Raw genomic sequence first — 24,387 nt, forward strand, 5'->3', positions numbered from 1 at the left:
CAACCATCAGAGCCATATTCAGAACACCACGTGTTTAAGAGATGGAGCCCCAGAAGTCTGCCTCCACGGGTCCCAGTCAAAACACAGTCCGCTACTTCATGGCCTGCCCACAGGAGGGCTGTTTTAGGACCCTGCTGGCTGCTTTTTTGATTGAAATTTTGAACAAGGAGCCATGCTTACTGTTCCCTGGGTAATGAATTGAAGATATGTCTTTGTTTTCTCTGAAACTCTCGGGGTGGGGGGTGGGGCGGGAAATCCCACCTTATCATCCATAATGAAATAACCACACATCCACCAAGATGAAAACAGCCATTTAATTTATTAGAGACTTGGTCACTCACAGGCTTTCTTCCTGCCTGCCTCTCTGGTCCTTTCAGGGTAATTCAACTTCTGCTACAGGATCTATAAAGTGCTGTATTGAGACTATTTCATTAGGTTTCCAGCAGTGGGAAATTCCAGCTACTGGAAATACCCAAGGCCCATATAAGCTTTTTTTCTTTTCTTTTTCAAAATTCGAGACTCTGGCTGTAGAACAAACAGCAGAGCTTACTGTTGCTGGATGTCTGATTTCCTCAAGCGTTTCTGAGGCAAACCTCACAGGACAAGAGATGAACGGCAGTTCACATGGAGTATGAGACACTGTGACCCAAGGGTCAGCCGGTAGATGGACGGCATGTAAACCTTCTCCCCTGAGTCATTCAGATAAGCAGGTCTTAGGTGATAAACCTGAGAAGGTGCTCCCAGAACAGCAGGATGGCTTTCCTGTCCCCACCTCTGCTCTGTCTCCATGACCCAGAGTGAAATGGAGATCTGGTAATCGTGCTAAGAGTTTGATACATGGCAGATGTTGCTTTGGAATTATTTTTATTTTTTGTTTCATTCGAATGAACAAGTAATCTTTTTTCAAAAAAAAAAAAAAGATGATTTCTTTGTTCCTTTATGCGGCTGGTCAGGTCTCAGTTGCAGCACATGGGACCTTCACTGTGGCAAGCAGGATCCTTCGTCACAGCAGTGGGCTCTAGAGGGCACGAGCTCAGGAGTAGCAGCTTGGCCTTCACTGCTCCACAGCATGTGGGATCTCTCCCTGACCAGGGATTGAATCCACGTCCCCTGCATTGGAAGGCGGATTCTTCAGCACTGAACCACCAGGGAAGTCCCTGAACAAGTCATATTGATGGAGCGGCCATATGCATTTCCTGAGACAGTCTTAATAGCTAATATTTTGTTTGATCGCCCCATAAGTGCACCAGAATCACGTTCCCTCAATTTTTGGTTCGAAAATATGGTTGGAGAAATCTTGGTGAACCTGCATGTTTTAAAGGAGGAGTAAAGAAGTTGGAGAGGGGATGGCAGGCATGGAATGCCTGCTTGGTGACAGGTAAACTGCCATAAATTTTGCAGGGTTATGTGTAATGAGTAATAGGCATTATTGCTTTAAGTTTATAAATTTGGAAACTAGTTCAAAGCAATGCAGTGACCTGCCCAAGATACCTGGCTATGAGGTGATGAAACCAAGATTCAAATTCAGATCTGACTCCAATACTCATGAATTTTCTACCATTGTATAAATTGCTGATTCTGTTTTTAAGAAGCGTGATCATTCTTAAGGAGGTAAGATTGATAATCATGAAAACTCCAAATAATAAAGATGGGCTATATAAAAATACTGTCTTACATTATGACAAATGATCAATTCTTTAATCAGATAATTTACTCATCTGTGGCAAAATCTGGTCTGTATACACACCCAAGTTTTATTCCCAGTGAAGTAAATTTCCTTTTAAAAATTATTTCTGGAAGAGGATTCCCAAAGCAATGCAGCCTGGAATATCAACACCATGTAGGAACTGAAACTCAAAAAAGTCAAGACCTGCCAATCAAAACCTTGGTTCTGCTCAGGAGGGCTAGCCAGCTCTCAATGTCTTGCTGCAGAGATGCTGCAGAGATGGAGGGATGCTGCAGAGATGGAGGGATGCTGCAGAGATGGAGGGATGCTGCAGAGATGGAGGGGTGCCAGTGGTTGCCCACTGATAAGTACTGACGGCCATGACACTTCACAATTGCTGTTTACAATGAATATCTTCCATTCCATTCCCTGGGTACCTGTTGTGTACAAAGCACAATGCTGAAGATAATGGGATGAGAGGGAGACATAAGACCCAGTCTCCACTCTCCAGGGGCTTACAGAGGAAGAAGCTATGAAATATGACTGTGTGAAAATTCCAGATGATAGATACAAATAGTAAACTCTGGCAACTCCAGAGGGGAGTGTTATCACTGAATCTAATGGGGATATCAGTGGAGGAGGCATCTGACATAGGCCTTGAAGTATGTGTAGGAGCCCAACAGACAGGGGTATGGAGCCAAAGAACAGAAGGAATGCTCAAAGTGGGAAAAAAAAAAAAAAAAAACCAGAATCTGTCTAAATAGTGAGTCATTCGGCTTGTCTGGATTGTCAGATGTATGAGAGGGAGTATTAGGAAGAAGGCTTATTTTCTGGGTTGGCACCTCACCTTGAACTTCAGTTGATGTAGGAATCCATCACTTTTGGCTTGTCCTCCTGGCAGGACCAGACTCCCTCAGTCAGTAGGCAGCCTGGCCAGCAGCCCAGCTTCTCTCTTATGTGTGTGTATATTCGGACCAGCGATGCAGGGGTTAAGGTGGTTTCCTCACTCAGAAACTTGCCCCGTTCACAAGCACTAGCCTCACTGACCTGGGAAGCCGATCTGGCTCTTTCTGACTTTCTGTTTTCTCATCCTGAAGCTCTGAGCCCCTGGACAGAAGCCTGGGGCAGCTCTGCCTGCAGCCAGTGGCAGTGAAATAAATTTCCTCTGTGAAAGAGGCCACCTTTCACAGGGACCCTTCTCCATCACTTCTGGGGTGGGCAGCTAGCAGCTTCTCTTTCCCTCTAGTTCCAGGCAATGGCTACCTATCAATTAAGCTGTAAGATGTTTGCCCTTGGGATGTGGTTTCAGGGTCAGTCAGTGGTTTAAAACAAAACAAAACTAATTCTTCCTCACTGCATCTTAAATTGTTGACTTCTGGTAAAGTATCTCCTAAAAATATAGCAGACACAATCACCCATGGGCCCAATAATCCCATGAACAGAAGTGAGAACTAAAAGCCTGCTTTAGCTCTTCTCTCATTTCATTGCCTCATGAACGTGTCTGGTTCTCAACTTGACCCCAACTTATCAGCTATGATGTCTGCCATATATCAACGTGGACCAGCGAGTTAGAAATGCAGATGCTGGAGTTCATCCTAGACTCAGTGAACCATAACCTCCAGGTTGAGAGATAGGCTTGTGAGTTTTATTTTTCAATATATGCTCCCCAGGTGATTATGATACACAGTCAGGATGGAAAATCACTGCCTCGGGCAAATGTCTTAGAACTTTTTGCATTTACGTTCCCTGTCTTTTGCATCCTAGAATTTCTAGAGTTAGAGGGATCTGGAAGATCAGTTAATGCAGCACTTGCATTTTTTATTTATTTTTGGCTGGCTGGGGCTGCATTGATGCATGTGGGCTTTATCTAGTCTCAATGGCTTCTCTCGCAGTGGAGCATATGGGCTTTGTTGCCCGTGGCATGTAGAATCTTCCCGGACCAGGGATTGAACCCATGTTCCCTGCACTGGCAGGTGGATTCTTAACCACTGGACCACCAGGGAAGTCCAAATGCAGCACTTTTTAAACTCATGGGAGGAAGAAGCTGGTTTAAGACCTAGGAATGTCATGGGCAGCGTTTACCCCAGGACATGACTGGAAACCAACTTCTCTTGGAGTGTAGATTAACATCTCACTATCTCACTGCCTGAAGGACACAGCACGGTAAAAACTGATTAGTTCAACCTCCTCTTTATGCTATCGAAGAAAGGAGAAGTGACCGTCTGACGGCACATGGCTCTGGATCTCCAGCCTCACTTTCTCCTGCCTGGGATACTCCTGGCTGATTCCTACTACCACCATGGTAGGAAGAAGGAGACAACAGAGGATGAGATGATTGGATGGCATCACCGACTCAAAGGACCTAAGTTTGAGCAAACTCAGGGATATAGTGAAAGACAGGGAGGCCCAGTGTGCTACAGTCCATGGAGTCGCAAAGAGTCGGACATGACAACCACCACCATGGGGGGAGGATGGCAGGCCGCAAACAGATGTGACACTTGTGGGAACACCATGCTTTGACAGCGTGTGAGGTGACCTGACCTTATTCTGAGCATTGCCTGTGAGACCATGGCAGCCACTGGAATCGCAGAGATCTTAGAATCACTGAAGAAAGCAGAACTCATTTTTTCCTCCAGATGAAATTTCAGATCTTGGAACTTGGAAACCAAGAATCCTCTATTTCTACCCCAGGTTGATTATGGTTTTTTTGTTGGATTCTGTGCTCTAGCACAGAAGTCAGCCTCCAAATCCAGAGGCTGCCTAGGCTGAGCTCCTGGGAATGGTCAGTCAGGAGTAGATGCTCATAGCAGAGGGAACCGTGGGCATCTGGATGATCAGAGAGGAAGTGAAGGGCAGCTGGGAGGGTAGGCGGACAGGTTGAGGCTGCTTTGGTTCCTCCCTGGCTCAGAGCTCCAGCTGAACCTGACACTCCACATGCCATCAGTAAAATGGACCCTTCATCTGATGATGCAAGAACTACAGCATTTCATGCTTTACAACCTGGGGAATCTAGCCTGGTGCCTCTCTCCTACACACTGTTCAGGTATTGTACATACGAATAACGATGGAATAATGGTGAACTAAATGTGACAGTGGGGGACTGCTCCATTTTCAGAGGAAAACGGTTCTTAAACTCTCCTGGGGAAATCTTCCTCTCTGCTGGGATGCAGACCTATGGCTACTGGAGGCTGCCTGCTGACCCCCATCCCTCCCAGCCCAGCAGGCAGACGCAGAGCTGTTCCTGGATACGCCCCACCCCCCACCACCGACACACACTTAATCCGTTTACTTTCAGATCCTTACTCAGAATCCACCAGGAGCCCAGACCAGGTCCTGGGTTTCCAGGTCCAAAATTTGTGTAGCAAGTCAAAGCATTTCTAACCTGAAACTTTTAATAGCAAGTAAATAAAGTGATCCAGGCTCCAAATGGTCCAGGCACGGCCACCCCATTTACGGCTGTGAATATCACAATAGGTGATTGTTTTAAAGTGTTTTAATGAGTCTCAAAACATCCTACATAATATCAGCCTCCACTTTGGGCCTCCTGACAGGCTCCAGTAAATAACATGAGTTGACAGGAATAAAACAGCTTGCTCAGGAGTAATTGAGCGGAATTAGAATGAACAGACAAGAAAGAAAAATTGGTGCCTGGGTCACAAGGAACTTTTTGTTGGGAACGCTCTGGGAGATTTGGTGGGCTGTAGTCTCGCTGACTAATCACCAGTATAGAAAGTTTACAGTCTCTCTGCCATACCAACGTCTTTAATAACTTGAGCAGCATAAGAGGTGGCTGTTAATTTCAAAGACAGTCATATGAAGTTTTATTGAGTGTGGTGTGGAGTACGTAGTTAGCAGCCTGTGAGATAATAAGCCCTTTAAATAGCGCTTTCAAAAAACAGCTTTATTTTTGCTTGAGCCAAAAGAACAGTGATTTCCTTCTGTTATTGGAAGGCAGGAAAGTGTATTTAAGTAGGATCTCGCCATTGGACACATTATGCACCCATTTCTTCATCCGGGACGTCTGCGGTGCCAAGAGCCATGAATGTTCAGGTGGACTGAGCTTGGGTGTTGTCGTGACACGTCTCTACCAGGAAGAGAACAGTGTGGGAAGAAAGGGGTTAAATGTGTTGGGCACTGCCCCTCCCCCTGGTTCCCCATGGACACTGGCTCCTGGGTCTTCTCTCCTCATCCTTGACTGACAGGGCAGAGCGGAGGTAGAGACCCCTCGTGTCTCCAGATGTCACAATGTGGACAAACTAGAGATCAGACCAGTGGGTTCTTTGAATTAAAAAGAAGCAACTTTGTAAAAAGAGCAGGACATTTACACAGTTCCCCAGGGGTGCTCTGGCACCAGAGACCATGGGTGAGGAGCCATGCAGGCACGCACCACCTTGCTGGTCTAGAACCATGCTCCATGGCCTATTCTTAGCTCTCCACACTGTAAGGAATGGGTGAATCGGGCAGGTGATGTGCTTGACATCGCGGAGCCATGGTGGTGGGGCATGGGCTCTCCCGTCACCTCCGAGGCAGCCTAGTTCAGCCCATGGAGGAACCTGTGGTTTATCATTCCCTCTCCCCCACTCCATTCTCCCTCCTTCCCCCTCACTCCTCCCCCGCCCCTCTTCCTCCTTCTCCTTCTTTCCTTCCCATCCTCCCCTTTCCTCTACTTTGAATGCATCTGTGAGTAAGTGTGAGCAGAAACTGAGACAGAGAAATCTGTCTAGCCCTCTTTGGAAATCTGTTGTTTCCTCATCTCTCATTCTTGTGTTCTGCATTCAGTAAGCATAGTGCCAAACACCTGACCACAAATATGAGAAAGTCTGACAAGCCTCCCCCTCCACCCACTCCCACCCAACATGCAGGTCAGCCTTGCCTGGCTCAGCTGACAGCCTTGGGCAGGGACCGTGATGGTGGACAAGGCAGGTGGTCTCCCAACTGAGGAGCACATGTGTTGCTGGCCGTGGCTGCCTGCACCCTTCGTCCTGCAGCGAGTCTGCTGTGAGTGAGTGGCTTCAGCCATGGGACTCCCTGGACTGAGGCTCAACTTTACCAAATCCTACCCATCGGGAACTATAAAACAAAGCAAAACAAACAAACAAAAATCAGGCCTTCTCTGAGCCAGTCCTATGGAACAAAGGAAATAAAGTAAACAAAGAGATTAGTTAAAGGAAAAGGAGTTATTTCCTGCCTCAGCACTAGCAACAAGCAGTCTTTCTTGGTACTTAATTCAGAATGTTGTTAGCAACGAGCCTTCTGGCTTTGCTCATTTTTTTTTTTTAAGACACATTGCTGCCCTTCACACAATATGGCAATTTAGCTGTTTCCAGGGCTTCATTCTGCAATGCGGGTCAAGTTTGACTTCTTCCTGAGCTGTAAATGCTCCATCCCCAAGGAAAAACCCCTCCTAGTAGCTTTTGGGATCTGGTGAGCCCTGCAGGAAAGCCCACGGCCTCACTCAACTGCATCAGTTTGGGAGCGGCTAGGAGCCGCATCTGTGGGAGTCTGGAATGCTCAGGGAGGCGGTTTGCAGCCCATGCTGCACTGAAGCTGCTCAAAGATTCTTGCTGGTTCAGAGTGTTAAGAACCCAGAGAGCAGCCTTGTTTGAGTAAAAGAGGGAACTGCTTCTTCTAAAGCTGTCAGGAAGCTTCTTCTAAAGCTGGGGGTCAAATTTACTGTTTCACAGGTTTAACAAAGTAAGGACTATTTAAATACACTTTTGAAGTTCCAATTGTTAGTGCTTCCCAGCCCCAGCGCTGTTTCAGGAGCACCTGGAGACGCGTCTGCATACTGGATGCTGTTCCCCTCATCCTTCCTCCACGCTGGAAGTGTTGTGGGTGAGGCTCACGAGCCTGGATTCTCATCACGCTCCTTGAGTGACCTTTCTGCAGTCAGCCCAGTGACACTGCACATAAAGGGGATGCTGTCACTCAGGGGCTGTCTGCATGGCAGGGACATCAGAAGGAGCTAAGGCTGGAATGTTCTGAAGGAGTTCTTTCTTAGGAAAGGTGACCTTGGGGTTTGGGTATGGCAGGGGAGAGGGGATATTGAGTCCCAGAAGCTCCCAATTCAGAGCTAAACACCACCTTCTTAAGAATGCCAGCCTGCTGACCCACCATCCTGAGTAGCTCCGTCAGTGAACTCCCAGCAGCCCCCAGAGATGCGGTTGCCGGGAGAAGTGTAGGAAATGCCAGTGTGGCAAATATCATCTCTGGAAAAGGCTGGTAAGAGTCCCTGGAGATGCCTTGTGGGTCAAGTTGAGCGGCTGGGCTGGGGGCAGGAGGTAGGGATTTCCAGTTGGCCTGAGGCTCCACAGCATTACCTTGGGTTGCCCTCACTCAAGACCCAGCTCATCTGTCAATATGGCTTCCACCAGGTGTGTCTGCACTTGCTGCCCCAGGCTCCTCCAGCTGCCGGGTGCTCATACAGCATGGGTGTCAACAAACTCACTCTGAGCCATCCGTTTGGATGAGGCTCCACACCTGAGAGAGCCTGGGGGCATTTCTGATCATTTTGGAGTTGCTGTAAAATATCACCTCCTCTAGAAGCCCCACTACCAATCCTCTGGCTTGCTCCCCTATGCAGAGCTCACTTGTCCACAAGGAGGGAAATAGCTTCTGAGCAAGCCTCTAGGGTTTGCTCTTTTTAACAGCAAACACAGTTAAGTGACCATTCAGAGTTTCTCTCTTCCCGCCCACGTGGGCCATGGATGGCTGAAGTGGAGGGGCCGCCTCAGTAGGTTAGACTCATGGCTGGGATCTATCTTAGCCTCTGGGAAGACGAAGTTGCTCCACCAGGTACCCTGGAAGCTGGGACAACACCAGGTCATTTCATCAATGACTATTTCCTGAGTCCCTACCATTGCCAGGTACTTTCCTGGACTGCTTGAGAATTAGCTTTTAGAACAGTTAAGGACACATGGGCCGTATTGCAACCCTATGATAGACTATTACACCACCCTGAGACCCCTTTCAATCTTTGGCATTTATCAGACTCTGCAGAGTAAGTCTGCTTATAACCTTTTCAGAAGATTCAAAAACCATTAGTTTTAACACATCTCCACCCCTAGCTTCCATGAAGTTCTATCTTTCAGGTGGATGGACCAGGCTTATGGGCCTCCTGCCAATTGCTTGATTTTTATAGTTCTTAACTCTTCCCCTTTCACAGATGCTCAAAGAGAAGGATTTTTTTAAATCACAGATTAAACTTATAAAAGCTTAATGGACTGAAATTGCTAAGTCATCCAATACTCAACAGTCTGGTATAAAACATGGAAGTAAAAAAGACCTTGCAATGATTACGACATTCAAGTGATAAGTCATTTTGATCGGATGCAAGAAAAGCAGCTGAAAGTTGTTCTTCCCAGCCATGTGGCTTTAGTCTCTGGAAAAGCAGCTATTCATGCAGACAGTGATTCATAGGACTTGATTAGCCCATTCAATCCGGTGACTCTGATTTCCCCATGGATACAGCACAGTCAAGTCAGTAAGTGTCAGGCTGGGCTTTTAACAGCTGTCTTTTCAGAGAAAACTCAGTTGCATAAGGGGAAGGCTGCTGTGCCAGCCTAAAGACAGCTGTTTACAAACATTGTACTTATTCTCTAGCCGAGGGAGGAATCTTATTCAAGGCGTAAAGAGGAAACAAATGACTCTAGTCTTAAATAAGAGCCCTTTAACTGGCAGCAGCAAATCAGTGCAAATGAAGACAAGCAGCCCTCTTGTGCTCCCCAAAATGCCACCCCAAATGGGCTGCAGGCAGCTGTCTCCTAAACTGGGGGCTCTGGATTCCATGATGGTTGGGTTGATTTGGTAGAAATTAAACCCCTAAACCTACTTCTTCATTTAAATCTCTGAGCACTTGTCTTATATTTCCAGGCAGGCAGCTGAAATTTGCCCATGGTTCTCTTTCACACCTTTTGGCCAGTAAGTGTAAACGCAGCACTAGCCGAGGGTAGAGTCCCCAGAATTTGCAGCAAGGCACTCAGAGACTCGTTTGATGGGGAACAAGCATGGACAGAGGCCCCCAGTCTTCCTGGAATTGTCCTGTTGTTCTAGAGCCTCACCTAGCCTTCCCAGGTGGCTCAGCGGGTAAAGAATCCACCTGCAATGCAGGAGATACAGGAGACATGTGTTTGATTCCTGGGTTGGGAAGATCCGCTGGAGGAGGGCATGGCAACCTACTCCATTATTCTTGCCTGGAGAAGAGGAGCCTGACAGGCTACAGTTCACAGGGTTACAAAGAGTTGGACACCACGGAAGCGACCGAGCACCGTCTACCTTTGCGCTCTCCACCATTTCCTGGGTTGGATGATGCATCATGGAACCACACTGAGAGTTCATCTCCCCAGTCCCAGTCATTATTGGAAGGCATTGATGTGCACAGGCCCTTTTATTTGAATGAGGATGGTGATTTCCTTGGTGGTCTAGTGGCTAAGACTGAGCGCTCCCAGCGCAGGGGGCCCAGGTTTGATCCCTCATTAGGGAACTAGATTCCACATGCCACAGCTAAAATTCCGTAGGCTACAACTAAGACCTGGTACAGCCAAATCAGTTTTTTTTCTTTTTAAAGGATGAGGCTGTGCTTAGGTGGGTGGGCTGGAGCGAGGCCAAGGAAAGGGACCCAGACTTGGCTCTTCTCTCTCCACAGAAATCACGGACTAAGTCAGAAGCCGAAGGTACTCCACTCAGGAGGGGGAGAGAAGGGCAGGCTCCCCACTTTCTGGAGAATGCAGAGGCGACATCTGGCAGAGACCTGAGAGGTGCGGCACTGGGTGGCTGGAGGCAAGCGCTGTCCTAGAGCTCCAGCTTCCTTCCTCCAAGAGCTTGGCCAGAGGATGTGCACACTTGTTCCTGAGTACAGTCAGTATCTCAGTGGTCACCAGGGTACCTTGTGAGAAGGTAAGATGCCTGAGATTGTGTTTAATTTAGTGGATAAGCTTTAAACTTGTGCTCAAGGATTGCCTTAGAGACCCAGGTCCCTGTCCCCCTTCTGGAGACGTCTTGGCCAGAGGACAATGGATGCTGGTCCTCGGCTGCTGTGTTGAGACTGCATAGCCTCCTGGGTTGTGGTGTGTGTGTGGGGGGGGGTCATTTTTCCTCTTTAACCACACATTCTTTGCACAGGTTGTATTTATGCTCAGATGACCCATTTCTGGTCAGCATGCCTTTCTATAATAAATATCCCTGTCAAGTTCAAACTCACTGGGCTTCAGAGTGAGTTGGGGGATATTAAAAGAACCTTTTCTCTCCTTCCAGGAGCTGTGTAGATTTGGAGTTTACTCACAAGATCTACTTCTCTATGGCTATGAGTATGAGAGACTTCTTTATTTAAGATCTGGTTTTCGCTTAACCAGCTCTTTCACTTAACTAGCTACGTTGTCTCAAGATTCTTATTGTCTCTATGCCTCAATTTAATTACTTATAAATAAGAACAAGGGAATTTCCTGGTGGTCCAGTGGTTAGGACTCTGCACTCTCTCCACTGAGGTCCCGGGTTCAATCCCTGGTCAAGAAACTAAGATTCCACAACCTGCATGACTCAGTTTAAAAAAAAAAAAAATGAGAACATTATTACCGACCTCATAGAGTTTCTGGGAAGATGAAATGAAGTCATGTCACCAATAACATTTGAAGCAAATATCTTTTGAATGAATAAATGACTAAAGCAATAATAAAAATGTGAAAAATTATCAACTAGCCCATTGTATATGAAAAGACATGTTTATTGACTATTGTCTATGGATCAAAACCAGTTCTAAGTTCTTGAACACATGCTATTTACAGTTAAGTGAAGAAATTGGGATGCAAACGTATGTCTCAGGGGCACCTGATGTCATGCTCTTAACTTTCACCTGTGTTGCTTCTTCTGTACTGGTGATACATTGCTTTGACACCAGCAACTCCCCGAAAAGAATGACCAGGTTCTGTGGTTCCCTTTACTCAAATGTAAATGAGATTCCTATAGTTTTATAACTTAGTGAGTTTAATAAGAAAAACATTCCTAGAATGTGTTAATAAGAACAAAGATTTTGGTGTCTGCACTGATAATCAAAACCAAATATTGGAATCAGGTAACCAGCTATTATCTGTTACTCTGAGCAGAGGATGTGTTAGGCTTATGCCTGAGAAATAACTTCACTGAAGTTATTCATTGAAGAAACCAATTGCTCTACCACCTACCTTCTGGTTGGTGAAAACCCAGGTACAAGATGCCTTGACTGTACACCTGGGGCAAATAGTGATACTCCTCTCTGATTCCTGGAAGGAGTTTCCTTTTTCTTGGATACAGTGTTGACCTGGGAACTGAGAGCCTCCATTGAGTTTAAATTCACCCTTTGTCACTAGGAAAGTGACAGAACTTTCACAGACAGAGTCTGTGGTTGCTTCCAAAGACAGTAGTCCTAGCCTTCTTGCATGAATCAGGATGGGAACTATCATTTATTATGAGATAATAATTGTTATAAGAGCTTTGCTAGGTGCTTCATCAATATTGTTATAGTCAGGGTAAGCTAGTTTGTGCAGTGGTAACAAGTATTCCCCAGACCTCAGGAGCAAATAAAGTCTACTTTGCAATCTCATTAAATGTCCAGTGAAGGTTGGCTAGGTGCTCTGCTCCACATTTCTCCATATGCTGACCTGGAGTAAAAGGGCTTCTACCTGTTCCTTCTATGGCATCACAGGTTGCCAAGGCAAAAAAGGAGCACAGCAGTGTCTCACACTGACTATTAAATGCTTCTGCATAGAGCAATACAGAATACTGCTCTCATTTCATTGGCCACAACAAGCCACGTTAATAAGTTCAACTTCAAGGGATGAAGGAAATGTTGTTTGACCATGTACCCAAAAGGAGGAAAGTGAGCATTGTTAGTGATGCACAAATAACTACCACACTTACTGGATCTGTCTTAGACCTCAGGAGATCTATCTTAAACCTCAGCTCAGTGAGGTGTCTGCTAGGTTTCCCACATTGTAGCTGGGGACACTAAGAGAAGTTAGATAACTCTCCCAGGGTCACATAGCTAATGAGTTCAGTTCAGTTCAGTCACTCAGTCATGTCTGACTCTTTGTGACCCCATAGACTATAGCACGCCAGGATTCCCTGTCCATTACCAACTCCCGGAGCTTGCTTAAACTCATGTCCACCTAGTTGGTGATGCCATCCAATCATCTCATCCTCTGTCATCCCCTTCTCCTCCTGCGTTCAATCTTTCCCAGCATCAGGGTCTTTTCAAATAAGTCAGTTATCTGCATCAGGTGGCCAAGTATTGGAACTTTATCTTCAACATCAGTCCTTCCAATGAATATTCAGGCTGATTTCCTTTAGGATTGACTGGTTTGATCTCCTTGCAGTCCAAGGGACTCTCGAGTCTTGTCCAACACCACAGTTCAAAAGCATCAATTCTTCAGCTCTCAGCTTTCTTTACAGTCCAACTCTCACATCCATACGTGACTACTGGAAGTAGAGGGACAGATTTGAACAGAGACCTGGGGCTCAAGCAGGACCTTTTACAGGGCCCTGAGCACATGGGGGCAGGGTCCTCATGAATTCATTCTTCTCACCCACTCTGAGCTTCCCTGCCCTTGCTTCTCCTTCTGTGTTATCTTAGTCCCAAGCCAGAGTTGAAATGGACAGTTAGACATCTTAATACTGTCTGAACTTGTATGGCTGACTCAGGCTTCACAATACTTCTCACAGTTCTGGTATGGTGAAACAAGCCAGGCAATGGAGTTCAAGATAAACGGATCCCTGTGCTGGAAGGAAACTTAGAACATCTCTCCAGCTATCTCATTTTAGAGTGAGAAGTGTCTTGCCCATCAATCAAAACCCGATAATCTGATTTGCAATTCCATGTGTTTCGATTGGTGAGACCTTGCCTAGATACTTCTATGCATGATGTTGTATTTTAAAAAAGAAGAAAAAGACACAGAGTATAGCCCTGGTGGGCTGCCTGTGATGTACTTGAACTTAAGCAGAACTGTAACTGGGGATTAGGCCTGAGTGGAGGAGGGGCTAATATCCCCAGAGACTGAGATTTCACAGGATCCCCCCTCTGCAATCCTTGCATACAATATCAGAAAGTATCCCTGAACTTTCTTAACTTTGCCATCTTGAGCTCTTAAAGAAAACACTAATTGTACATTTTGCGATCCAGAAAAGGAAAGGGGGTGAGGGACATTGAGACCAGCCATTTCAACCCTGGCTAAGCCTCCCCTGGCACAGGCCACAGGGGTGAGCTTGCCTCTGTGGAGTCCCAGCTGGGAAGCACCACCCTGGTTTATTTTCAGAGGTCAAAACCCAAGCAACAATTATCTCCTGTCACAGCAAATTAAAAGCCCAGGCTCACCCGTCCCAGGAGTGGGGTGAGCACAGCCAGTGGCCAGCAAAGGGCCGTAATGACAGGCCAGGGTTGGAGCATTTCCTTTAAAGGCATGAGCCACTCAAGAAGCTCACAAAGTAAACAGAGACATAAAAGTCCATGGAAGAGGCCCGCAGTGAGAGCAAGAGTCTGCGCCAAGAGCAGAGTGTATTTTGATTCTGTAGGGGATCAGGGGCTGTGGCAGCAAGAAGCACTAGGTGGAAGATGAGTGGGGTCTGTGTTTAAGAAAAGGTGGAACCTACTGTGCATGATACTGCAGAGGGTGGGTGAGTGGCCCTGCCTGTCTCACGCGTGTGTGCACACACACACACACATCGCTGTGGCATCAAGAATATAGCCCCCTTCCACTCACTTTCATCAGAATCTCTATCCTTGCCTGAACTCCTGCTTTCCTTCCCAGGGACAGGGCAGCCTGGCCCCAGTGGGCAGAGCAGCCTGGCCCCGCTGGCCAGGACTGGGGCTCCTTAGCTCCTGCATTCTCCCTTTGCAACTTCTTTTTGCAGTCAGCTACTGCACTACTGGTAAAGAACCATCTGCCAATGCAGGAGACATAAGAGACATGAGTTCAATCCTGGGTCAGAAAGATCCCCTGGAGAAGAGAACGGCTACCCACTCCAGTATTCTTGCCTGGAGAATCCCTTGGACAGAGGAGCCTGATTGGCTGTGGTCCGTGGGGTTGTGAAGAGTCGAACACAACTGAAGCGACTTAGCACACATACACCATGTTAAATACGCCTTCTACGGTTTTGCTTGTGCTATTTTCTCTCTCTCTACCACTTTATGTGAGCAAGGACTTGTGGTTGTGTCAGTTTTGCGGGAGTTAGTTTGGGCTTTATTATAGTCTAAGATCTGCAGGAGTTGAGATTTTAATTTGTCTTTATTTTATGCCACACACATTTAACTTTCACAAAGCATTTTAACATCTATCATCTAATTTTGTTTTCAGTGTTACCTGGTGAGGTCAGAGGGTGGGGAAAATCATTCCAATTGCACATGGGAATTTATGCAGCAAGGTGGATTAGAACATGAGCTTTGGTTAGGGTGGGTTTCTGATCTCTCTAAGCCTCAGTTCTCTCATCTGTAAACAGGGATAAAAATAGCTCCTGCCCATAGGTTATTTTAAGGATTAAATGAGTTAACAGGAGTAGCGTGCTTACCTCACACAGAGAGAGTGCCCAGTAAAATTGTCATCATTTCAGTGATGATGAGACTCCAACTCAGTGAAGTTAAGGTTCAAGTGGTGGTGGGAGAAGCAGAAGGAGTTGGAGGCAGCAGATTCTGGTTCTGCTTGCTGTAAGCCTTTGGGCAAATTGCTTGACCTCTCTAAACCTCAGCTTCTTCATCTTAGTAATAATACTGTGTGTCACATATGGCAGTTCTGGAGCCGGACTGCCTTATTCCTGGTGTCCTTTCTTCAAGAGTCTCCTAGGAGTCCCCATAAATGTTGTGGGCTGGGGGGCGGGAGGTGCTGCACACCGCAGCTCTGAGCGGTGGAGGCCCCCAGTCTGTGGCCCTTCTCTTCCTCCTGCCTGCCCTCATGGGCACAGGGGTTGTACAGAGAGAACAGAGCTCAGAATCCAAACTATTTCCTGCTGTCCTTATCTCTGCTGTTGGTGGAGAGAACAGGAGGGGAGTAAGACAGACCCAACAAAAACCAACTTTAGCCACTGAGAGGAAGCTTAAAATCTACACAGCAACCCACACCCCTTATGCTTCACAAGTGACTTATGACCCATGTTATTAATCTCACTTTACTAAATGACAAGCAGATATACATGTGAATAATTTACTAGCATTTCCCCATTGGCCCAGGGATTAATTTCTCTAAAGTCTGCAGGGAGAAGGTGGTCTGGTCTCCACTGCATGAAATCACTTCAGTCTTCTCTCCCACCCATGAGCAAGTCCAAGGTCAGAACTGGCAGGGGTCTGGGAAGTACCCGTTGGATCTCTCTGCTCAGAGAAAGGGTTGCCTTGGACATTTCACTTTCATCGTGAAGTTCCTCAGGGATTGCCTCAGCCCCTTCAGACCACAGTTCTGAAATGCTGATTCAGACAGGATCAGGTCTGAAATAATCAGTTCAGTATACCCTGAAATATCTTGTTTCCATCCTTCCAGCTTCTGTATCCCCCTTTCTCAGCATTATTTGCTCCAGAACAACTTAGAGGTCTCTGGAAAACCGATTAGATGTGATGAGGGAACTGTACTCCCTCCACATGGCCAAAGAGAGTGACGGGGGTCAAGGACTGAGAGATTTGGTCACAACCTTGACTGTGGACTCCCAGCATGATGTTAGGAATATTCCTGGATCTTCTATCAGGAATAAATGGTCTGATTCTTTACTGGTCATAAAGATGAGGTAAGAGTCAGTGTGACTCTGAGCTTGAGCTTTGTATGAAAGATCCTGAACTGTGAGTGCATGTATGCATGTATGTGTTTTTAGTCATGTCTGACTCTTTGCAGTCTTACAGACTGTAGCCCGCCAAGCTCCTCTATCCATGGCATTCTCCAGGTAAGAATACTGGAGTGGATTGCCATGCCACATCTCTAGGGGATCTTCCAAACCCAGGGATCGAACCCACATCTCCTATGTTTCCTAGAGTGGCAGGTGGGTTCTTTACCACTAGCCCCACCTGGGAAAGTCTTAATCCTATTTTATTTCTAAAAAAGCTGATGTTCAGAGAGAGTTAATGACTCAGTGTCATTCATTTCTTTCTTTTTAAAAAAAATTTTTTATTTTAAACACCAAAAACATTTTGTATTGAGTATAGTGATTAACAATGTGATGATAGTTTCAGGTGAACAGTGAAGGGACTCAGCAATACATACACACGTATCCATTCTCCCCCAAACCCCCGTCCCGTCCAGGCTGGCACATAACATTGAGCAGAGTTCCATGTGCTATACAGTAGGTTTTTGTTGTTTATCCATTTTAAATATAGCAATGTGTACATGACCTTCCTGAAGTCCTTAACTATCACTTCCATACAAATGAACTTACTTATAATATAAGTAAGTGAGAAAGAAACTTCTGTGAGAAAGAAACTCAGACTTAGAACTCATGGTTGCTGGGGAGAAGGGATCAGTGTCACTCATTTCTAAGGGATGGAGAAGGAAGTTTCTTCATCTATGTGGTGGTGAAGTTGCTCAGTCGTGTCTGACTCTTTGCAACCCCATGGACTGTAGCCTACCAGGCTCCTCCATCCATGGAATTTTCTAGGCAAGAGTACTGGAGTGGGTTGCCATTTCCTTCTCCAGGGGATCTTCCCGACCCAGGGATTGAACCCAGGTCTCCCACATTGTAGGCAGACACTTTACCCTCTGAACCACCAGGTCAGAGGTTCATCTGAGCCACCAGGACAGAGGCTTCCCTTGTGGCTCAGCTGGTAAAGAAGCCGCCTGCAATGCAGGAGCCCTGGGTTCGATCCCTGGGTTGGGAAGATCCCCTGGAGAAGGGAAAGGCTGCCCACTCCAGTATTCTGGCCTGGAGAATTCCATGACCTGTATAGTCCATGGGGTTGCCAAGAGTCAGACACGACTGACTTTCACTTTCATCTATATAATGGGAGTCAAAACTTACAACCAACATAGTTTGGGAGGATGTAATGAGATATACATGGAAATGCCTGTAAACCCCAAAGCCCTGAACATATGTTAGCTGTAGTTTTCATCAAGCCAGGCAGACTTCTTGGGGGGAAGGGGGCTTCTCTAGGAAGGCGCCAGAGCCATCTGAGCCAGACGCCAACTGTTGGGTGTCTCTCAGCTGCTATTTGCTTTGGCTTCAGGCCAAATCCTTTACCCAGTGCCTTTGGCAGTGATGGACAGGAAAAACACTGTGGGCCAGGTGGCAAGCCAGGACACGTTACAGGTGAGAACACGGGCTTTCCCCACTGGCATGTTCCCATTGGAAGAAGGGAGAGACCGAAGCAAGACTCTGGCTGTCTTGGTACTGCCCTCAACTGACTCAGCAGCAGGTCAGGGGTACAGAATTATTTAAATAAATCAAATAAACTTTCATAATGTTACAAATATTATAATTATAGTTAATACACACCAGGTCTTAGTTTTGACATGCAGGGATCTTTTAGCAGTGGCGTGTGAACTCTTACTTGCAACATGGGAGATCTAGCTCCCTGATCAGGGATCAAACCCAGGCCCCCTGCATTGGGAGTATGGATTCTTAGCCACTGGACCACCAAGAAAGTCCCACAGGTACATCCTTGAATTGCATTGAGCTTACTTTTTCCCAACTCTGCTTTTCACTGTAGGTATAAGTCGCTCAGTCATGTCCAACTCTTTGAGACTCCGTAAACTGTACTGTCCATGGAATTCTCCAGATCAGAATACTGGAATGGGTAGTCACTCCCTTCTCCTGGAGATCTTCCCAGCCCAGGGATCAAGCTCAGGTCTCCCATACTGCAGGCAGATTCTATACCAGCTGAGCCAACTTTCACTGCTGCTGCTAAGTCACTTCAGTCGTGTCCGACTTTGTGCGACCCCATAGACGGCAGCCCACCAGGCTCCTCTGTCCCTAGGATTCTCCAGGCAAGAATACTGGAGTGGGTTGCCATTTCCTTCTCCACACCTTTCACTACCTCATCCCAATTATTTTCACTTCACCTTGCTGAAACCTCATTTCCTTGTAATGAACACTTCTACATTTTCAATCTATAAGACCATTGTTTCTTCTACCTCCTTGTCTTATCTGGATTGTTTACAACCTAATTCTGTGCCTAGGAGGCAGGGATGACCTTCTGCAATCTTCTCCTTGCACCTCTATCAGGCATTCACAGGCAAAGTCTCCTCCTCCTTTGAGTTTTAAGCTATTCAGATGCACCATGTTGCTGTCATCTGCTACCCTCCCATCAGTCATTACCATCATTCTTTGAGAATTCTGGCATTTCATTCACACCCTACCTGCAACCAAAGGCAACTGTGACACTCATCCAACATCCTAGACTCAGATTTTAAATTTCATGATTCCACTGCCTTTCATCCGCATCCCAATGACTGCTGAATATAAAGAGTTAAAGGCCTCATATTGGGAAATAAAATTAGATCTATGTCATGTAGCTGAAGATGGCAGAACCAGAATTTGTGGGAAAGTGTTAGAAGAGGCAGGTTTCAGCTATTAAAGGAGAGATCTCCTAGCAGAGCTGTCCACTAGTGAGACAGGCTTCTTTACTGATTGATTATAGAATGTTCACCAAAAAAGCCTGGAGTCAGGAAATCTAGTTTTGAGTCTTGTCTCAGCTCCTTACCAACTAATGGAACTTGGGTAGGACTCAACCTCTTTCAACCTTAGTTTTCTCATACTTAAAAATAAAGAATAATAGTTTCTACCTCACTGGTGGTTTAGTTGCTAAGTCATGTCCGACTCTTGTGACCCTATGGACTGTAGACCATCAGACTCCTCTGCCCATGGGATTTTCCAGGGAAGAATATTGGAGTGGGTTGCCATTTCCTGCTCCAGTGGATCTTCCTGACCCAAGGATCAAACCCGAGTCCTTACTAGGTCATAGTGAAAACCAAATGAGATCAGGAGTGAGAAAATAATTATAAATTATAAGATACTCATCAAATATTACCATAATCCCTGGGAAGACAAAGCCTATGAGCATATAACTTACACAAATCCAAATTTTTGCTTGTGAAACTATAAATGAAGAAAGAAGACAATTAAATAATGGATTCTGGTTAAGATGGTGAATTGAGTACATGTATCTATTTTCACTCCCTCTCCAAACCTGAACTTTTTTTAAAAAATAGGCATAAACTAACAAGCTTCCCAGGTGGATCAGTGGTAAAGAATTTGCCTACAATGGGAGAGCCGCAAGAGATGTGGGTTTGATCCCTGGGTCGCAAAGGTCCCCTGGAGGAGAGCATGGCAACCCACTCCAGTATTCTTGCCTGGTGAATCCCCATGGCCAGAGGAGCATGGTGGGCTATGGCCCATAGAGTCACAAAGAGTTGGACGTGACTGAAGCAACTTAGCACAGCACAGCAAACTAACAAGGGTGAAGAAAATGGGAAAAGAAACAATGACAGCAACATGTTGGAGGCATGACAGTAAACCCAAGACAGCTGAATTCTCAGGCAACTATGAAAAAGGGAGCTCAATTACCCTACAAAGTTTCTGAAACAGTCAGCTATTGGAACACCAACTGATGGGTCTTCACCCTCCAGATGGAAGATTGGATGTGTCTTCTCTGGGAAACCTGACCAAGTCAAGAGGAAACACCTCAAGAGACTGACATTGGGGGTTCCAGCCAGATCACCCTACAAAGAAGCTAATACTTAACAAGAGCCATCAATGCTTTGAAGCTTCCAATCAGTTTTTTAGTGCCTTAAATATTAAAGGCTGTTTATTGTCACCCTGTTTTTTTAACTTATACACAGAACACATGATGCAAAATGCCAGGGTGGATGAGTTATAAACTGGAATCGAGATTGCCAGGAGAAACATCAATCTCAAATAGGCAGATGATACCACTCTAATGACAGAAAGTGAAGAGGAACTAAAGAGTCTGTTGATGAGGGTAAAGGAGGAGAATAAAAAAGCCAGCTTAAAACTCAATATTAGAAAAACGAAGATCATGGTTTCCAGTCCCATCACTTCATGGCCAATAGGAGGGGAAAAGGTGGAAGCAGTGACAGATTTCCTGTTCTTGGGCTCTAAAATCACTGCAGATGGTGACTGCAGCCATGAAATTGGAAGACAATTGCTTCTTGGCAGGAAATCTATGACAAACCTAGACAGTGTGTTAAAAGGCAAAGACATCACCTTGCTGACAAAGGTCCGTATAGTCAAGGCTATGGTCTTTTGTGGTCATGTACAGATGAGAGAGCTGGACCATAAAGAAGGCAGAGCACAGAAGAATTGATGTTTTCAAACCATGGTCCTGGAGTAGACTCTTGAGAGTCCCTTGGAAAGCAAGGAGGTCAAACCAGTCAATATTAAAGGAAATCAATCCTGAATATTCAGTGGAAGGACTGATGTTGAAGCTGAAGCTTCAATACTTTGGCCACCTGATATTAACAGCTGACTCACTGGAAAAGACCCTGATGCTGGGAAAGATTGAAGGCAGAAGGAGAAGAGGGCAACAGAGGATGAGATGGCTGGATGGCATCACCGATTCAATGGACATGAACTTGGGCGAACTCCAAGAGATGATGAGGGACTGGGAGGCCTGACATGCTGCAGTCCGTGGGGTTGCAAAGAATCAGATGTGACTTGGCTACCAAACAACAACAAAAATAGCAAATGTAATCAAGAATCAGGAGACATATGAGGAAAACCTCATATGGAAGATGGAAAGGAAAACAAATTTTTAAAAATTAAACCAGTTTAGAGGAAGTGGAGACTTTGTAAGGGAGAAGCAAATGCATGTCCCTCTGTGTGTGTGTGTGTGTGTGTGTGTGTGTGTGTGTGTGTGAATCCCAACTGTACGTCAGTAGCTTTGGTGGGATAAGATTCTGCAACCATGAAATAAGATCAGGATGCTTTATTAAAAAGAGACATTCCTGTGGGGGAGGGAAGCTCTCAGAAATTAAAAATATGACAGCAAAAATGGAGAACTCGATAGAGGAGTTGAAAGATAAAGTTGAAGAAATTTTCTAGCAAGTAAAGCAAAAAGAGATAGAAAATAGAGAATAGAAATATTCTCTGTAATTTCTCTATAATTTCTATAGAAAATAGAGATAGAAAATAGAAAAGTTTTTAAAAGTTAAGAAAGACTACTCTAAGGAGTCCAATATGCAAACAAGAGTCACAGAAAAAAGAAAAGAGGCAAAATAAAGGGAGAAAAATCAGTAAAAAAATAATTTGAGAAGATTTTCCTCAGTTGGAAGATACGAGTTTTCATATTGAAAGGATCCATCAAGTGCCAGGGCCAGTAAATAAAAATAGACTCATATCAGTGGAAATCATTGTGAAGTTTCAGAATGCTTGAGACAAGGATGAGATCCTACAAGCTTTCACAGAGAAGCATACTTAAAGAAACAGCTTAGAATGGCATCATTCTTCTTAGTTGCAATGTTAGATGTTAGACCAGAGGAATCATGCCTTCATAATTCTGAAAGAAAATAACTTCTAACCCAGAATTCTACACTCAAAGCCTCAGTAAAGTCTGAACTTCCCTGATGGTCCAGTGGTTAAGACTCTACCCTCCCAGTTCAGGGGGCCCGGGTTCAATCCCTGGTTGAGGAACTAAAATCTCACGTGCCACAGCTAAGAGTTCGCGTGCCACAACTAAAGATTGAAAATCCTGCATGCCACGACTAAGACTTCGCATAGTCAAATAAATAAACAAAAACATTTTTAAAAACATCAGTGAAGTCTGAGGATAAAATAAGGCCTATTTCGACATTCAAGGTTTTTGAAAAGTGTTCTCTTCACCCTTTCTCCAGAAGTTTTGGTAAGTTACACTCACCCTAATTTGAGCTGAAGAAGAGGGAACCATGGGATTCAGGAAAGAGGGGACCCAACATGGGAGAAAAGCCGATGGCATTCCCAGGATAGTGTGGAAGCATGACTCAGGGTGACAGCTGTGACCCTTCTAGGAAGGGTAGCTGGACCATATAGGGATGGGTCAGAAGGCTCCAGAAGATTTCTCCAAGATAAAATCAATTACCCTTGTGATGTATTTGGATATACTGGCAGGAGACTGGGGCAACTGATGGAGAGTTTGAGGTTGTGGTAGTGAAAGTGCATAAAAAAGTAGATGAATAAAAAAAAAATATTAGTTTCAGGGAAAATAGAAAGTTGTTCAAGAAAGGAAACTAATACATTTACATGGCTTAGCTGTGGATACTATTTACATAGACATAAAAATGTAAACACTAGATATTGAACTAAGCAAGATTATAATATAATTGCAATGGGAGGATGAGGAAATTAGATGGGCATGTGAAAGTGAAGGGAAATAAAAAAGAATTAAATTCTCTGTTTTCCATTATAGAAAGTCAACAGATAATGTCTAAAACTGAAAAAACAATAAGTAGCAATACGAGTGTGTTATTTAGAATTAAATATGGAGATGCTATCATTAGAGTTGGAAATCATTCCCAATGGGGGGAAAAAAAAAAAGAAGATATGGGAACTGTTCATTTCTATAACAAATCTGGTAGAATAGTTTGATTCAATAAAATATGACATTTATAACTTTGATAAAAATGCACATGGAAAATGATTGAATAGTGTAGATGATTCTCCATGCCATCCCACTTATAAAGTTGTTTCCTCCCTGGGATAAAAGTGATACCAAAGACATGGGCCTGCCCCACTCTGTCCCATATTGCCTCAGCTCCCATGTGCCTCTCATTCGGGGATTTTCAAAGCTAATGCTAACAACACCTGACTTGACCATACATACTGTCTTTGGAACTTGATGCTTGCTTACGACATGTCTACTCTTTATGAGAGGGACTTCCTGGCTTCAGTTAGAGGTTGTTCTATATGTCTTATACGTCATATAGGTTCTGTATATCCCATTCCTTTCAACTCTCAGAAAGGGCATACAAACAAACCAACCACAGTTACACAGTCACATACCCAGGGGCCTATGCGATTGATGAATGACTGATGAATGAATGAAGTGGCTGGAGCCAAGGAGAGGTCAGGGAAGGCTCCCTGGAGGAAGCAGTCAACTATATCAACATTTTACATTCTGTTCCTTAAAAGAGTGCACCAACGATCTTCTTGCTGCATTACAGTAAAGCCTGCTTGAATTGATGCTTTTTAGTACTTTCTTTTTTTCTTTTTAAATGTAGTTGAACACACAAAGTCATAGCTGAAGGAACTGATATTTTCAATGCCTAGTATTGAGGCATTATGTAATAGGAGAAGTATGTGTCTGCTGTGTAGCTGATATGCCTCATAACGGGGAGAGGGGCTCCGAGAGTGCAGGAATGCCAGATTGTGAGCAGCAAGTGGAGAAATAATAGGACTTGGGCTGTTTGGTTTTCTTGGTTACGTTTTTCACCCCACTTCCCCCAGTTTCACTGTCAGCTCCTCGTGGGGCTACCAGGAGCCACATGAGAGCAGTCTCTCTGGCAAGGCAGAAGCAAACAAGAAAGGAGAGAACATAAGACTTGAAGCTGTAGTTGCTTTTTGGCAAAATAATAGCTTGTGATAACCTCATTCCAAGCTTTAACATATCTTGTGCCAAAAATGCAAAATGCCAAGTGGAAGAAAAGCACTCGACTTCTCAAGGGCCCCATCCAAGAGCCCTCACAAACCCATTCAAACATGATTACGCTCATTATCACCTCCCAATATGTTCAGGGCCCCTGTGAATCCCCAGAGGGGCACTCAGGTTTCTTTCAGGCTGTGATCCAAGCTTGCAAAGT

The 24,387-nt window shown here is 45.1% G+C and overlaps 1 long non-coding RNA gene across 1 annotated transcript in view; it reads right to left on the reverse strand.

The window, feature by feature from the left end:
* Nucleotides 1–5,552: 5,552 nt before the first annotated feature.
* The window catches only part of LOC133256893 (uncharacterized), a 47,283-nt gene continuing 28,448 nt past the window's right edge, over nucleotides 5,553–24,387 (reverse strand). The window contains exon 2 of the long non-coding RNA XR_009739328.1: nucleotides 5,553–6,736. This is a non-coding gene — a long non-coding RNA (uncharacterized LOC133256893). The remainder of the gene's footprint in view (nucleotides 6,737–24,387) is intronic.

This window comes from Bos javanicus, chromosome 11, assembly GCF_032452875.1.
Source record: "Bos javanicus breed banteng chromosome 11, ARS-OSU_banteng_1.0, whole genome shotgun sequence".
NCBI classification, from domain to species: Eukaryota; Metazoa; Chordata; class Mammalia; order Artiodactyla; family Bovidae; genus Bos; species Bos javanicus.